Source organism: Myotis daubentonii, chromosome 12, assembly GCF_963259705.1.
Source record: "Myotis daubentonii chromosome 12, mMyoDau2.1, whole genome shotgun sequence".
Taxonomy (NCBI): domain Eukaryota; kingdom Metazoa; phylum Chordata; class Mammalia; order Chiroptera; family Vespertilionidae; genus Myotis; species Myotis daubentonii.
In genome coordinates, this window is record NC_081851.1 from 67,547,260 (window position 1) to 67,564,182 (window position 16,923).

Consider the following 16,923-nt stretch of genomic DNA (forward strand, 5'->3'; position numbering starts at 1 on the left):
ACCAAGCTTGAGAGCCACTGGCATCCCGACTTGTTTGTTTTAGAGAAGGGGAAACGGAAGCCCAGAGAGGGGAAGAGGCCTCAAACCTGGGCTCCTGACGGCTGACCCAGGCCTTTCCCTCTCCCCCTCCACCACCTATGTCCCTTCTCGTTACCAAGTGAGCCTCATGGGTCCCTCTTGAGTACTGAGACTGTCCAACATAGATTCCTGCAACGTTGCAGTTCTGATTCCTGCAACCTTGCAGTTCTTTTAAACAACGTACCTGTTATTTGAAATATTAGAAACGCTTTAATTACCCTTCACCAGGGGAGTGGCTAAGTAAGCTGTGGTAGAATACGATACTCTATAGTAACGAAGAATGGGGTGGATCCGCACCTAGAAACAATGCCTTTTCAGGGTATAATGTTGAGTGAAGAAACAAAGATGGCCAGTGATGAGAGACCCTTAAAAAAAAAAAAAAAGAATAACAAAACACACCAAACACACACACACACACACACACACACACACACACACACACAACTAATAAAAGACTACATGTATTCTATGGAAAGCTACATATATATGCATGTGTGTATGTGTGTGTGTAGGGGGTCACACACCTTACCATTACTTAAGGCTGATGGTCAAAGGGGTCATTAGTTTTATCATTAAAGTTTTATTTATCTTTTCACATGGAGAATGTATTTTAACACTGCTCAGTGTAACTTGAAATCATTCTTAAGTGGGAAAACAACTGGCACCTTCCAGATGCTTTATTGATTAACTTAGATTGACACCCAAATTCTGCTTCTTGCCCTCTGAGTCCCTTTTTCCATCTCCTCTCTAAAATGGGAATAATACCCCCCAGGGTTGAAGAAAGAATCAACAAAATGAAATGCGACCCTTTGCCCCCACCCCATCCCGTGCTGTGTAAGTATCAGGTTAATGTCCTCTCCTTGGCTTCCATCCTTGTCTCTTCCTGCCCAACCTCTATCTGTGCCTCCCCTGCTCTGGTTTCTCTCCCTGGACTTGCCTTACTCTCCTGCCCCAACTTTTTAACAAATGTCTTGGCATTTAGGCAGAGCCCCCAAAAGCCAAGAACCATTCAGTAGGTGCCAAATATGCCGTACCCTAAATTGGGGTGCTGGCAAACTTCTGCTGTTTTGAGTAAGAGTCTGAGAAATCAATTGTGCCACCATCAGTCCTCAGGAGACAGCAGAGGCACATGGCCAGCCTCTCTCTGAAGGGAAGTTATCCGTGGGCTGTGTAGGGCCCCTGCTGCTGCTGCTGAAGGTAGGAGGTCTCATAGAATCTGACAGATGTCCCCGGGAGTTTGAGGAGCATAAGAGGTGGTCTCTGACCCCTGAAAAGCCTCCTTGTGAGAGGGTACCTTGGGAGGGCCTGACCTTCCATGGTGTTGGAAAATCTCACTTTTCCTGTGTGTCTCCTTTATGCTCCCACTACTGTCACGCAACACTTCTGACACCAGATGTGTGGGGTCAAACAATTCTGCAACACCAGCTGGGTGTCCTACTGAGACAGGCCAGCAAGCCAGGACAAGGGAATAGAAAAACTGAGACAGACAGCTGAACAAACTGTCCGAGCAATTTACAGCCACATACAGAAGGTCTCTCCCTAGAGATAACATCTAGGCCTCAGTCGTCTTTCAGCTCCAGGCCCAGAAAAGCAGCAAAACCAGGTGGGTGATGCCAGGACCAGCTGCAATGACCAATGACTCTCTGCCCTGGCACTGAGCAGTCAGTGGAGTGTGACCCTGAAAGGACACATCTGGAAAACGAATATTTTGCTGAAACCCTCCCCTGAGAGCTCCCCTAAGATTCCCACCTGCAAGAGAGAGAAAAAAATCCCCAAGACAAAGGACCCTGTGCACGCTCCCTCCCGGAAGTATGCCTGCACCTTCCCTTTCCTTTCTTTGCCCTACAGGCACCCATCTCCTAAACTCTAAGGAGCCCCATGAGACTTGCAACCAGGGGAGCAATGGGCAGCGGCAGCTCGTCCCAGGCTCACCCCCCCGCCCCCCCCCCCCCCCCGCCCCAACCTGTCTCCAAGACCTCCTTTCCTTTGACTTCTCAGTGAACTAAAGCAGCCTCATCTTGGCTCATTTCTTTCCCATAACAATATTGGAACCAAAGCAGCCATGCCAAGGTCTCTCCTGTTGCTTCTTCTATGCTCAACCCTTATTGTTTCGCTATCCCCAGTTGTAATACTCATGCCCTCAAAGGCACCTGGACTGGTATTGTGAAATCTTTCCTGCGCGAAGTTAAGAGCTTATACACTACTGCCTTAGTTAGACCCACTTGCGCTTCTGACCAACCTGCTCTATGTCAGAGATTCTCAGGACTCCATCCCAGTTTGATTAATTTGCTAACGTGGCCCACAGAACTCAAGAAAACAGCTCACTGACTCTTTACCAGTTAATTATAAAAGTTTATGGCTCAGCAACAGCCAGATGGAAGAGATATATAGGACAAGGCACGAGGGAAGGGACACAGCTTTCATCCTCTTTCCAGGCTCACCGCTCTCCTACCACGTGTTCCTGTCCCAGCTTCAAAAACCCATCCTTTGAGGGTTCATGGAGGCTTTATTACACAGGCATGATGGATTAAACCCATGGTCGGCAAACTGGGGCTCGTGAGCCACATGCGGCTCTTTGGGCCCTTGAGTGTGGCTCTTCTTAAGCCCTAGGAGTACCCTAATTAAGTTAATAACAATGTACCTACCTATATAGTTTAAGTTTAAAAAATTTGGCTTTCAAAAGAAATTTCAATCGTTGTACTGTTGATATTTGGCTCTGTTGACTAATGAGTTTGCCGACCACTGGATTAAACCATTGGCCATTGGCGATTGAACTCAATCTCCAGCCCCTCTCCCTCCCTGGATGTGGAGGGGGTGAGACAGGAATAGGGTCTAGGATGGAAAGCTCCAACCCTCTGGTCATGTGGTTGGCAACCTATGGTGCAGCCTTTGGAGACTCATGGGCTTTCCAAAACCCGCCCCATTAACATAATAAAAGGCAACGTGACCCTTCTGATCACTCAGAAATTCCAAGGATTTGAAGAACACTGTGCCTGGAACCTGGACAAAGACCAAATATACATTTCTTTTTAGAAATCAAATATCACTCAGGATTTGGTGGAGCAGGGATGGGGGCGCAGATACAGACCCCTGGAGAAGAGGATGCTGAAGGACCAAGTGAGGACTGGTGGGGCCAGAGGGATCCGCGAGGCTGGAGGCCCGGCCTGTGTCAGAGAACCCAGGTCAAAGAACCTCAGGGATCCGAGGGGCTCCAGCCGGACCCCAACCCCCCATCCGAGAATCTAGCTTTGCAGTCTGCCTACCTGAGGGCACAATGCCACACGTGGCTGTGAAAAGGCAAGCTCTCCCTCCCCTTTCTTGCCCAAGCTCTCCACCCACGGCAGCCTAGCTCTCCACCCACGGCAGCCTAGCTCTCCACCCACGGTAGCCTAGCTCTCCACCCACGGCAGCCTAGCTCTCCACCCACGGCAGCCTTGCTCTCCACCCACGGCAGCCTAGCTCTCCCGAATGGGAAAGGCAGGTGGAGAGAGAAGAGGATGGGCTATTTTCCTCTGCCCTCACCACTTCCCCAGCCTGAGTGGGGGAAACCTGCTCAATGGCACAGAGCTTCAATATCCGAAGGAGCGAGACATTTTATTCCATGAGAGGGACCAGGAAAGGGTGCGCTGTCTGCAGGGAGGAATGGATCCAAAGGAAGGTTTGCAGGGGCCGGGGGAGAATAAAGGTGCTTTCCGCTTGGGCCCTGTGTCCAGGACGTTCAGCAAAGTGGCCACCTGGGGTTGGACCCCTCACTTGGGTTGGTAGCCAGGCCGTCTTCCAGGCATGTGGAGCCTCCTCCGGGTGTCAAGCCTGGGCTCCCCTGTCTCGTTTGGTTTCAGGCTGCAGCCTGGCTTCCTCATCTGCCATTTTTCCTGCCTCATTTGAAGATTTCAAAACTCAGGTGTCACGAAAGCTCTTCCCCGGTACCTTCCAGGTACCAGACCCTGTGTGCCGCCAGGGCCCCAGCTAGGAGGAGCCCAGCCAGCCCAAGGGCCCCTGCGAGAGCAGCACCTGCTAACATTCTGCTTCCCCAATGGGGGCTCCGAGAAACCCTGCCCTAGCCATGCTGAGCACAGCCCCAAGGGGGAGCCCTCTCTCCCCTGGCCCTCACAGCTTCTTCAGGTAAGACCCCACCTGCTGGAAGGCTCCCTGTAATCGCCCCAGTAAGCAGGGGTCTTGACCCAGCGTGTGACCGAGTCTCCAATGTGTGACAATGACTTAAAGAGAACATAAGGGCCACCCACTGAGTGATCAAGTCTCAAACTGGACTCTCCTTCCTCCTTTCTCATATTGCCAGGAAACAAAGCAATTTTCCCTCCAATTCAAGGCCAAGTCCCTAGGTCATTCTCTTTTTTCTTTCCCTGTGACCATCACCCCCAGGCCCTCTCGGCCCCTGCCCACTGCCTCCGATGCTGGGCCCAGGTGCTCACACCTTACCCAGCACAGGGACAGCACACACTGGCCCCAGAGCTTGGTGACCAGAAGCCAGGAGCGTCATCCCCGAGAGAGGCCTAAGCATTGACACATACTTCCTGAGCTACTCTTATGTGCCAGGTGAGGTCGCTGACCTCATGGCACTGATATCCCAAGCAGGTAGAGAGAGAAACATTAATTAGTTTCATAAATGAATGTAAAATGTCAGAATGGAAGCATGTGGCCAGGGGGCCTCTCCGGGGCTCATTTCAAGGCTCTGTAATCAGCGGCATCTTGGGGGGAATTCTGTAAAGGGAGAGGCCACGGCGGCCGCAATGCAGAGTGAAGGGTGGCTGCGGCGGGAGAGGTAGGCAGAGGCCACTCAAGGCCTTGCTGACATCTGGGCCTTTATTCTAAGAAAGACAAGAAGCCAATAAAGGGTTTTAAGAGGGGAAGTGACAGGATCTGCTTACTGTTTTAAAAAGATGTTTTAAAAAGGTGGCTGTACGCCGAAACCGGTTTGGCTCAGTGGATAGAGCGTTGGCCTGCGGACTGAAGGGTCCCAGGTTTGATTCCGGTCAAGGGCATGTACCTGGGTTGCGGGCACAACCCCAGTGGGGGATGTGCAGGAGGCAGCTGATCGATGTTTCTCTCTCATCGATGTTTCTAACTCTCTATCTCTCTCCCTTCCTCTCTGTAAAAAATCAATAAAATATATTTAAAAAAAAAAAAAGGTGGCTGTGTGGTGGGGAATGGCCGGTGGAGAGACAAGGAAGGAAGCTGGGAGCCCGTCAGGAGGTGGAGGAGGCTAGCGCAGGCCGGTGGGGTGGAGATGGAGAGAAGTGGGAAAGAGATGTTTGGGAAGATGGGCTACGTGTGAGAGGGGAGGGAGGAAGATGCCTGATGTCTGGCCTGTGCACAGGCAGGGGAGCAGTTCACGTGCTGAGTAGGGATCCCTGGGCAGGGTTGAGTTTTTCTTGGAAGAATGTTGAGGGAAGTCATACATTCAGGTTTGGAGATATGGATCATGAGGTGCCTTTAGGACAGGTGCTCGAGCGATGCCAAAGAGAGAAGGCGTCTATCAGTTCAAAAGAGAATTCAGAGCCTGAGCTATGCGGGCGTCCGATGTGGCCTTTCCAGGGGTGGTGGGCGAGTCTGCCTGGGGAGGGAGGGTGGAGGGTGGAAAGAGGAAAAGCCAGTGGCTGCAGGTTTGTGTCATGGAGAGAAGAACATTTCCAACCTGAGGGTGCTGCTGAAAAGTTAAGGATCTGAGGCCTGGAAACTGGGTTTTAGCAAAGGGGGGGCGGGTCATCGATGATCTTAGTGGTGTGTCTCAGAGCCTCGGCTCAGCTCCGTGCCCCTGGGCGCCTGTGCCCACCTGGGACTTCTGCTTGCCCCGCAGTGGAGGAAGAGGGTAGGATCACCACCAAGGTCCCTCCCAGTTGAGCATCATTCCAGAGAACCATCATGGAGGAGGCAGGCTTTAGCAACTCCCTGGCCTTCCTCCTGCGTATATCTCATCACATCCTCTGAGTGTGTCTTGGGGTCACACTCCTAGAGTGGGTGGAAGGGGATTCTCACTCATTCATCCTTCTGTTAGCCAATTGTAGGTGTTAGTGTGGGAGACAGAAAAGAAATAAGATACGATCCCTACCATCAAAGGCCTTAGCATTTCTTTGAAAAATAAAATCTAGAGAGTCTGTAAGTAAAGGAAAGCCACTGAAGGGTAAGCCCCTGAGGAAAGCTGCTTGGAACAGGCAAACCTTGAGCCAGGTCTAAAAACGGCGACGTATGCTGATTGGAGGAGCTTGATCAGAGGCGTCAGGTCAGCCATGAGCTGACGAATGAGGGGTTGGCCTGCACATCTGGCTGTGGAGGGGGCATGGCTGCTTCAGTCTGACCCTAGCCCAACGCATAGCAAGTGCCACAGGTCCAAGGCCACATGGGACAAGCAAAAGCAGGCGTCATCCTGTAGGAACCCATTCCCTGACCAAGACACAGACTCACAGCACAGCAGAGCCAGCTGGTCTGTGGAAAAGATGTGAGTATGGCAGTGTGGTGGCCCTCACCAGACCTACCCCTCCTTCGTCCCCGCAACCAAATCAACAGAGGGTCATGTCTCACCTTGTCCATCCACAAGCTCCTTTCTTCCTCTTGCTCTCCACCCCGGGTCGGTGGGTGCTGCTGGGCTCTTCCCTGAGGTCTGTCTGCTCGCTGCACCTTCAGCCCAGGACAAGTGTCTCTGGGTGGCTCGTCTCTAAGAAACTCCACTGCCCACACGAGGGAGACAACTCCTCCCCTTTTCCTCCTGCTTCCAGCCCATCTCTCCAGCATGTCCTCCTTCCCCACCCTCTGGGTTTGTTCTTCCCTTTTCTGTCATCACATCTTCTTTTCATCACTGGGCCTCTTCCCTCCACCAGTGAGTGGTGTGGCCTCTGGAAGGGGCACAAGGCCCTGGCCCGGGCCCTTGAGGCCTTTCACAATAGGCTCAAAGCCTTCCTTCTGGCCGCATCCTAAGACTCCCTGTGAGCTAACCACACGCTTCTGGCACCACACTGCCTCCCATCTTTGCTCAGGCTATACCTTCAGCCCCCAACGCCTTCCTGTTGTCTTCATCTGACAAGTTCCTTCCCACCCTCCAGATTCATCTCAAACCCCATCTGTCTCATGCGGCAGCCAAGTCAAATGCATGAGTATGCACTTCGGAGTCTGACATCTGACCGTAACCTGGCAGCTGTGTGTCCCTGGGCAAGTTACTTCATGTCTTCTGAGCCTGTTTCCCAATCTATAAAAGAAAGGGGTGATCCATACCTTAGGGAGGTGAGGATTAAATGAAATTAGGTGTACGCAGTACGCAGCCTGGCACCTGGGTCCTGGCAGCGACTCAGGAATCCTTGCTACGGGAGCCTGTTTCCTCTGAAGCTCTAGAACACTGCTGGTCTCTGTTGGCACAAACTGGCCATCTATTATGGGCAGCAGACTCCTCTAATGTAGGAGCTCCTTTTGTAGCCCTTTGGGTCTTACAGGAAAGGTATTTGTTGAATGGAAATAGAAAATGTTGACAGATCTGTAATGACAGCCCGGGGAGAACAAACACCTCCCTGAGCCTGGGGATGCTCCAGGGCCAACAGAAGCCAGCAGCTGCTTCCTGACGCCACCAGCTCACCATCTGGTCTCACACCTCATCTCAGTGCCTCAGACCACTTTAGCCACTTCCCGGTTCCTCCTGTCTGTCCAGCACAGTGATGCTGGGCAGGAAGGGGCCTGGCTGAGCAGAGATGATCCCCAACAATGGCCAACAGCTGGGCCCCGATGGATCCTGCCTCACCAGCTTGGCCACTCAACATGGCCTCATCTCCTTGCACTGTGCAAATGGAATGCCACACTCAGGGAGTTCCTTCCCCGAGTCCCACTTTTCTTTCCAATCAGTTGACCTCAGATGGAGGCACCTCCACCCATTAGAGATGTTAGTACTGATGGTCCCCAGTGAGCAGGTGGCAAGCTCTGGAGGAATTTCAGGGCCAACAAAAAACTGCGTGGTCAAGCTCTGCTGACTAAGGAATATGTAAGGAGGACGAGCCTACACTATCCTGTCACACCCTTCCTCGCCCCAGGACAGTAAGTGTCTATTCACAGATGCCCATACAACTCAAAGCAAAGAGAATAGGTCCAGGGTGGTGAAGACACGTCTCTCCTTACTCAGCCCCTTCCTCTGGGGTGGGAGACCAAAACCATTTGGGCGAATTAGAGATCTGTCAGCAATTAGGGGGTCACCCACGCAGAGAGACAAGGGCGAGCTCCTCCAAGGGACTGGGCTTGACTAGCAAGGTGAGTGGGGGATGAGTTCATCACCAGGCGAGCAGCCTCCCCGGCCTGGAGAATTCTCTAGAACCCCAAGGTAAATTTTAATCTGTGCCCCTGGAAAACCACTTTGCCATTTCCCCTACTCTCCTTGGTGTTCCTCCTCCAACGAGGCGTGTTGACACCCTGTGTCTTCTCCTATAACAGCACTTATCCCCAGTCTTCGGCGGACCACAGGTCTGTCTCAATGCAGGCACAGAGTTCCTTGAGGCATCTGTCTCTCTATAGTCCCAATTGCCAGTACATACTGGCACATAGTAGCTGCTCAATAAAAATGTGTTGAATAGAATGAAGCCATGAATTAAAAGGTGGATTAAAACCTAGAAGTTAAACTCCTCCCATTGGAGTAAGGAAGCAATAAGACGAAGGCTCCTTTTTCTATCTGAGAGTCTCCACGTTCTGTCTGTCTTCCAGGCTCCAAACCTCCGCCATCTGACTCCCTCTTCTTGCCCTTCACCCCACAAAACGCTTCCTGACGACCCAGGTGCCAGGATCACTTTCCTCTCTGAACCCGCAAGCTCTGGCTGCCAGGTCCCTTCACCTGGTATGTGATTTGTCCTGTTTTGGCTCCTAATTATTTTTGAGCTTGATTCCCTCTTCCTGGAAGCAGCACAGGGTGTGGCTTAAAGTCAGCATTTCGTAAATTAGTAAAATGACTGAGTGAACTGCTGAGTGGCTTTACTTCCAAGGGATATTCCACATTATGACACAGCTCCATACACATCTGTGGGCACCGTGAACCTTTCATGTCTTCCCCAGAGCACACTTGCTATGGCATGTGGCACATGTGGGTGTGTCCTAGCCACGCCCTTCAGTGTGCACAGGACACTCTGGGCCCTCCCATCTCACACCCTCTGGGTGCCCCTGCTCCCACTCCAGTACTAATGTTTCCTTCTCATCCCTAGCGTAGAAAGACCTCAGGGCTACGGAGTGGGAGCTGATGTCATCCCAGTGCTGGTCCTGACTTGCTGAGAGGTCTGGCTCTCTCTGCTTCACCTTTCTGTGCCTACATCTTTTTCTTTATCCTCCCTTGATTGTCATCATGAAACACAGGTTTGAGCCTGGCAGATAGTAGGTGTTCTTTATGATCAAACACCTGGCATATAGTAGGTGTTCTCTATGATCCTCTTCGCTTTCCCTCATGGTTGCAAAATAGCTGCCACATCTCCAAGCGTCCTACTTGTACACAATGATATCCAAAGATAGGAAGAAAGAGCAGCTTTTTGTGTGTATCTTTCTGCTTTTTGTCAGAGGAAATCTTTCCCAGAGGCCTCCAGCCAACTCCTCCTCAGGTCAACGAGGAGAACTGGGTCACCTCCTCACCACTCCTAAACCAAGCATTGGCAAAGGAGATTTGATTTCCACGAGTGGCCTAAACCAAGTATGACTCACCTCCTAGGGCTGGTACCATCTTCCTTGAGCATATTATTGATCAATATCTAAACGAAATTGGGATTCTACTCCCCAGCTGGAGAGGAGGAATGGCTGTTGGCGAGGCAGCCAGCCATTGACACCAAAAGCTCAGGCCAGAGCAGGCTTCATCCAACTGGGAGAACAATAACCCCTGCTCAGTGGAGTGCCAGGCAATTCATTTTATGTGAAAGGTGCATTTTGAAAACCTGCACATTTTAAAGCTCACATCAATGAAAACCAGTCCTGACAAAGTATGGTAGTAGTTTCTGTTTACTAGCTAAACACAGTTTATAATTCACTTGTCCTGCTGGGTTTCAACTGTGCAATTTGTGAAGAATTTTTAAAACTTTTGGGGGAACCCTGGCTGGTTTGCTCAGTGGATAGAGAGTTGGCCTGTGGACTGAGGGGTCTCAGGTTCAATTCCAGTCAAGGGCACATGCCCAGGTTGTGGGCTTGATCCCCAGTAGGGGGCGTGCAGGAGGCAGCCAATCAATGACTCTCTAAAATCAATAAAAATATATTTTAAAAAAACTTTGGGGGATTTGCATTATTTCATGGAGGCTTTACTAACATTTTAATAAATATTTGATTAAAAATTTTAATTGATTTGAGAGAGAAAGGGAGAGGGAGGGAGAGTTAGAAACATCAATGATGAGAATCATTGATCGGCTGCCCCCTGCATGCTCCACACTGAGGACTGAGCCCACAACCCGGGCATATGCCCTGACTGGGAATCAAACCACAACCTCTGGGTTCACAGGTCAATGCTCAGCCACTGAGCCACACCGGCTGGGCTAGTACTATTTTAAAATATCTTTAAAATGTTACTAATATGTTATGCAAATCTTCTGTTTTGCTTAAAATACGATACTATCTCTAAGATGAGTTGCTCAGGCAGCTGTGAAGTATGTGGGGGGTGGGGAGGGGAGGGACAGTTATGGTTTGTTTTCCCAAGGTACTGGGAGGATTACGTGGACTGCAGGGGCCAGCAACCCAATGGCAAGACTTCAGGCAAATTACTCTCTGCCTCAGTTTACCTGATTTCGCCAGCTTGCTGATTGAAAGGCCCCTCTATTGCTGTAAAAGTCTATGATTCTGTGGATCCATAATGCGCCTAAAATGTTATGATTAGCATAAACACTGCATGCTTTATATCCGAAAGCACACAAAGCTTTTAGGTTCACTGCTGTGCAAAGAGATAAGCAAACAGTCACTGGGAGGGAGAGTTTGAAGTCAGGAAGGAGCCAGAGGCCAAGCAAAGCCCGATTTTCCCTCCTCCAACAAGCAGGGAATGTTCCTGCCCCTTGAGAAGAGGTGGGGGGTGGAGCCTGGATTCCATGCACAGCAGCGGTACTGCAGCCCCCAGGGCTCTCTCCCGCCCGCCCAGGAAACATGAGTGTGAGGCTCGGGCAGGCTCCCTCCGGCTGCTCAGAAAGCAGCCGTGTTCCTGAATTTGGCCCTGGCAGCAGTGACTTGAGAACTGTTTGGAGACGGGGGTAGAAGGTTGGTGGGCAGCGGCCAGGCTCCACCCAGCTCCAGCCCCCAGGACAGAGGTCCCAAAGCAGAGCTGAGGGTCACAGGGGTTTGGTACAGCCTGGGTGCTGTGGCTTCACACCATATTTTGAAACATTTTTTAATTAGTTGGTATCTTCAAATGAGCGAATTCCATATGTAAAACTTCATATTTCTGGCTTCTTTTGAAAAGTGGATGATCTTACAACTTGAGGACCTACATTCCTGCGTGGTAGTAACTGGCTTGAGCTGAGTGACTGCCTCCTTTCTCGCATGGAGCATGTGCCGCCCAAGTTCACCACGGCCCCACCACTCCCTCTGTCGCCCTGCAGCTGCCTGAACCTGAGATGCCTGGTGCAGCCGCTGGGCATTTGGCTCCTCCTGGGTGGGCTCCCACGCTCCTGCAGCCCGACTCCTTCCAGGATGCCAGCTAGGTAATTTCCCAGCATCCCTCCCACTCCTCCTTTATTTGGGCTTGCAGTCCTCTCTCTGCTCTGATGTTAGTTATTAATGATCTCAGGCAGCATTATTAGCCACCAAGCACTCAGGTCACAGGCGGTGAGAGTCTCTGTTTGCATCCCTGGTGCCTGCACGAGGGGTCCAGTGTCCTATGCTGAAGGCTTGACTTTTCGGAGAGGCACTAACCTGTTAGAGACGCGCCTGCCTCAGGAGCGCGAGTGGGGTGTGAAGGGGCAGGAAAACACACTGTGTGCCAGGAAGGATCGACGGAACTGGGGATGTTTAGCAGAGAAAAGAGAAGGCCAGGCAATGTGATCCTTCCTTTACACATATGAAGGGCAGTCATGTGAGAAAAGATTGGAATGAGTGACTATTGTTAATAGCACTACTATGAATAGCCACTATTACTAACACTAGTGAGCCATCTTTATCTAGTGCTTACCATGGTGACTAAAGTTGATAACTATAGTGTTGTATGATTCAAATTTTCTAAGAGAGGAGAACTTCAATGTTCTCACCCCTCATCCCTAAAAGATAAATATGTGAGATGATGGATGTGCTAATTAACTGGATGGGGGAAATCCTTTCATAATGTATACATATATCAAATTATCATATTGTATACTTTATTTTTTTAAATATATTTTTATGGATTTCAGAGAGGAAGGGAGAGGGAGGGAAAGAGAGAGAGAGAGAGAGAGAGAGAGAGAGAGAGAGAGAGAGAGAGAAACATCAATAATGAGAAAGAATCATTGATTTGCTGCCTCCTGCATGCCCCCCACTGGGGATCAAGCCCGCAACCTGGGCACATGCCCTGACCAGGAATTGAACTGTGACCTCCTGGTTCTTAGATCAACACTCAACCACTGAGCCATACTGGCCGGGCTATACTGTACACTTGAGATATCAACAATTTTCCATTCTACCTTCATAAAGCTGAAAAAAAGAAGAAAAACAATAAAGGCCCAAACCAGTAGACCAACATCTCTAAAGTACTAAAAGCCAAAACTTTCAACCTACAATCCTATATCCAGCAAAAATATCCTTCACCAAAGCATGCTTTTCCCATGACTTTGGTTGGCTCAGTGATGGAAACCATCTTCACAGTCCCCCAGGCACAAATCTGGGTATCAGTGCCTTTTCTCACTCCCTGGCATGTGCTCTCGACTCTTCCTTCAAATCGCATATTCAGAATCTGACTGTTCTTTTTACCTCCATTTGTCTTTCTGGTCTAAGCCACTATCATCTCTTGCCTGGATTCCTGCAATATCCTGCTATTCAACCTCTGTATTTCTACCCTTGCTACCCTACCATCAATGAGAGGACACAGCAGCCAAAGGGATCCTTTTTAAACCTATGTCAGTTCTTTCACTCTTCTGCTCAACACTCCCCACTGGCTTCCCACCTCACCAAGAAACGAAAGGGAGCCCTTATGAGAGTCTGCAAGGGCCTCATGTGATGGACCCCTCCCGTGTCTCTGCTCTTTCTCCCTCCCAATTTTGCTCACTCTAATCTGGCCATCTTGGCTTTCTTGCTGTTCCTAAAACACATGAGCATGTTCCTGCATCAGGGACTTTGCTCAGCGGTTCTCAACCTGTGGGTCGCGACCCCTTTGGCAGTTGAACGACCCTTTCACAGGGGTCGCCTAAGACCATCCTGCATATCAGATATTTACATTACGATTCATAACAGTAGCAACATTAATCAAATGTGAGTATCTTGATTCTTTGTGAGGCATCTCACAGTTATGAAGTAGCAACGAAAACAATTTTATGGTTGGGTCACAACATGAGGAACTGTATTAAAAGGGCCAGAAGGTTGAGAACCACTGCTCTAGACCCAGTCAAATCTGGCATCTATAGGGCTCACTCCCTCAGTTCTCTACCTAAGTGATGCCTTATCAGTGAGATCTTTCCTAACCATCCTAAATAAACTAGCAACGCAACACACATTCTCTTCCTCCCTTATCTTGCTTAGTTTCTTCATAACACTTATTGCCTTCATATTCAATTAAGTATTTGTTGGATGAATGAATGAACAGAAAAACACCTATGATGCAAGGCTGAGGCTCAGATAAGGGTCTGTAAGAGCTCAAAGGAAGACATCTATTACTTATGGGGCATCCTCCATGGTCTAGCACTGTTGGTTATATCATTTAATCTTCATTATCAGCCTGTTAAATAATTCATTGCCATTGATTTACACAGAGATGTTGAGACTCAAAGAGGTTCAGTGTTTGCATTGTAAATGATGGCGAATTCAAATCTAGGTCTTTTCTAATTTCACCTATCTACCCATTGCATCACACAGCAAAGAAACCCTGTCTGGCTAGGTGAGAAAAGAGGGAGTAAGTATCTGAGAGGCTTTCTGGAGGAGGTGGCACTGTAGTTCCTGTGAGAAAATAGAAAAAAGAACCATATTGGTCTCTGCACCTGGTTCCTGGCACAGAGCTCCTAAAACATAACCCTTGCGATTTTTAAAGTGACAAGAGCCCAGGGAGCATCTTTTGTTCTAATATTTGGTCTTTGGCGCCCGTTCCTGACACAGAGTTCCTAAATCTCTGGGATTGCCTGGGTTTCCGCAGTGTCTTTTGTTCTGATGAGGTGACTCTGGTGGGTTCCTGGATGGGTGCTGGTCACCAGAAAGATAAAGCCATGATCAGAAGCTTGGAACTTTCAGAACAATCTCCCATCCGCCAGCGAGGAATCGGGCTGGGGATGGGATGAATGATCCCTCATACCTATGTGGTTAGGCTGCATAAAATCCCCAAATACGGGGTTTGAAGAGCTTCCAGGTTAGTGGAGGTGTTTGGAGAGGATATGGACACTCCTCACCCCTTCCTGCAATCCTTGTCCTACCCATCTCTCTCATCTGGTTGTTCCTGAGTTATATCCTTTTATGATAAACTGGTAAACAGTAAGTAAATTGACCCGGCCAGCATGGCTCAGCAGTTGAGCGTCAACCTATGAACCAGGAGGTCACGGTTCGATTCCCGGTCAGGGCACATGCCTGGATTGAGGGCTCAATCCTCAGTAGGGGGTGTGCAGGAGGCAGCCGATCAATGATTCTCTCTCATCATTGATGTTTCTATCTCTCTCTCCCTCTCTCTTCCTCTCTAAAAAACAAAACAAACAAAAAGAACAGCAAGTAAATTGTTTTCCTGAGTTCTGTGAGCTGCTCTAGCAAATTAGTCAAACCCAAGGAGGGGGTCATGGGAACCTCTGGCTTATAGCCAATTGGTCCGCAGCACAGGTGAAAAGCTAGACTTGCAATTGGCATCTGAAGTGGGGGAGAGGGACAGTCTTGTGGGACTGAGCCTTCACCTGTGGAACCTGACACTACCTCCGGGTAGACAGTGTCAGAATTGAGTTGACTTGTAAGATACCCAGCTGGTGTTGCAGAATTGCTTGGTAGGGAGATCGGAGGTGGGGAATCCCCATACACCTGGTTGTGCGTGTGATAGCCATTTGAGGGTTAAGGGGGCACACAGGAGAAATGGGTTTTCCCTAACACAGCTCTCAAGGCATACGATGTAGGCAGGAGGTTAGCATCGCTCACGGTAATAAGGGGTTGGGATGGAGTATAAAGTTGCTAAAAGGAGAGAGACATTCCAAGACATACTCAGAGATGAGGCGATAACCAATGGCAACCTTTGCTCATTCATAATCCTGCCTGAACTTTCCAACAATTAGAGCTGTCCCCAGAGGTGCCAATGACCTAGGAGGCAATCAGGATGATAGCGCTAACGATTCCTTATCTGTGTAGAGTGCTTTGGAGCTTACAACGTACTTTCACATGCCACCTCACTCACCCTGTGACAAGGATGGGGAGAGTATTATTTCCCCCATGTTTATCGATGAGGAGGCTGGGGCTTAGCTATTAAGCACTAACACGGGTCTTGCCACTTGAGGTTCAATTTTCTCTCAGAGTAGTGAAAGCTCCATCCTTGAAGTGTTGGGTGGGAGTCTCCTCATGTCAGATTGTTGTGGAGGGAGGTTGTGAGGACAGCCAGGAAGAAACAAAATGGGCTCTGTGGACTTTATGGTCTTGGATCAATTGATTTTTTAAAAAGTTTTTATGATAGTAAAATATATATAACATAAAATTTACAATTTTAACCATTTTTTAAGTGTACAGTTCATTGGCATTAAGTGCAACTTCACATGTTGTACAACTATTACCACCATCCATCCCCAAAACGTTTTCATCTTCTCAAGCTGAAGCTCTTTCCCCAACCCCCTCCCCTGGCCCCTGGCAATCACCATTCTACATTTGTCTTATAAATTCAACTATTCCAGGTACCTCATAGACGTGGAGTCATACAATGTGATTGGCTTATTTCACTTGGCAAAAGGTTTGCAAGGTTCGTCCATTTTGTAGGGCTGAACTCCATTCCCTTTTAGGGCTGAATAATATTCCACTGCGTGAATATACCACATGTTGTGTATCCATTCACTGTTTCTGCCTCCTTCCGCAGAAATATTTTCCCCTCTAGGCCGCTAGTTCCGAGAGCAATGCCCCAGCACCCTCTCCCCTTATTCTGGGGAAGCCTTCCGCATGTAAACGGGGCTATTTGCACCTGGAAGTACCTGCTTAGGATCAGATCCCATCGTGAGGGCCAGACTTTCTGGAAGTTTCTAGAAGACAGTACTGTGTAGGGCCAGGCACTAGAACTTCTCTTTCCTTGAACAGAAATGGCAAAAAGCTCCAAGTTCCCCCCCTTCCCCAAACCATGTAGCTCAGCTCCCTAGGCTGCCTACGGAGAGCGGGAGAGTGGTGGTCCATGGGGAAGAGCCGAGGTTTCTACCTTGGACCCTCCCAGGATCTCCCAAGAATTCCTGGTCCTGCGCAGTCATTGCAGCTCGAAGTTGGCCAGAACAGGGAGGTGTGGCCACCTGTTGGGCACTGGGGGTAGTGCAGCTTTGGGGTCCAGGGTGGCCACATCTTTCCCAGCTAGGCCCATGGCAAGCACCTGCCACATCCCTGCTCCACCCCATCACCAGGGAATGAAAAGCACTTGTAGGCTGAAATTGCTGAACAAAAAGCTAGATAAACGTCCAAATAAAAATACAAGAACTAAACAAAAGCAGCCGCCATATCCAGACAATGGGGTTTTATCCAGTGCTAAAAAGAATTAAGCTATCGCCCTGGGCTGGTGGGTCAGTTGGTTGGAGCGTCATCCCGTTC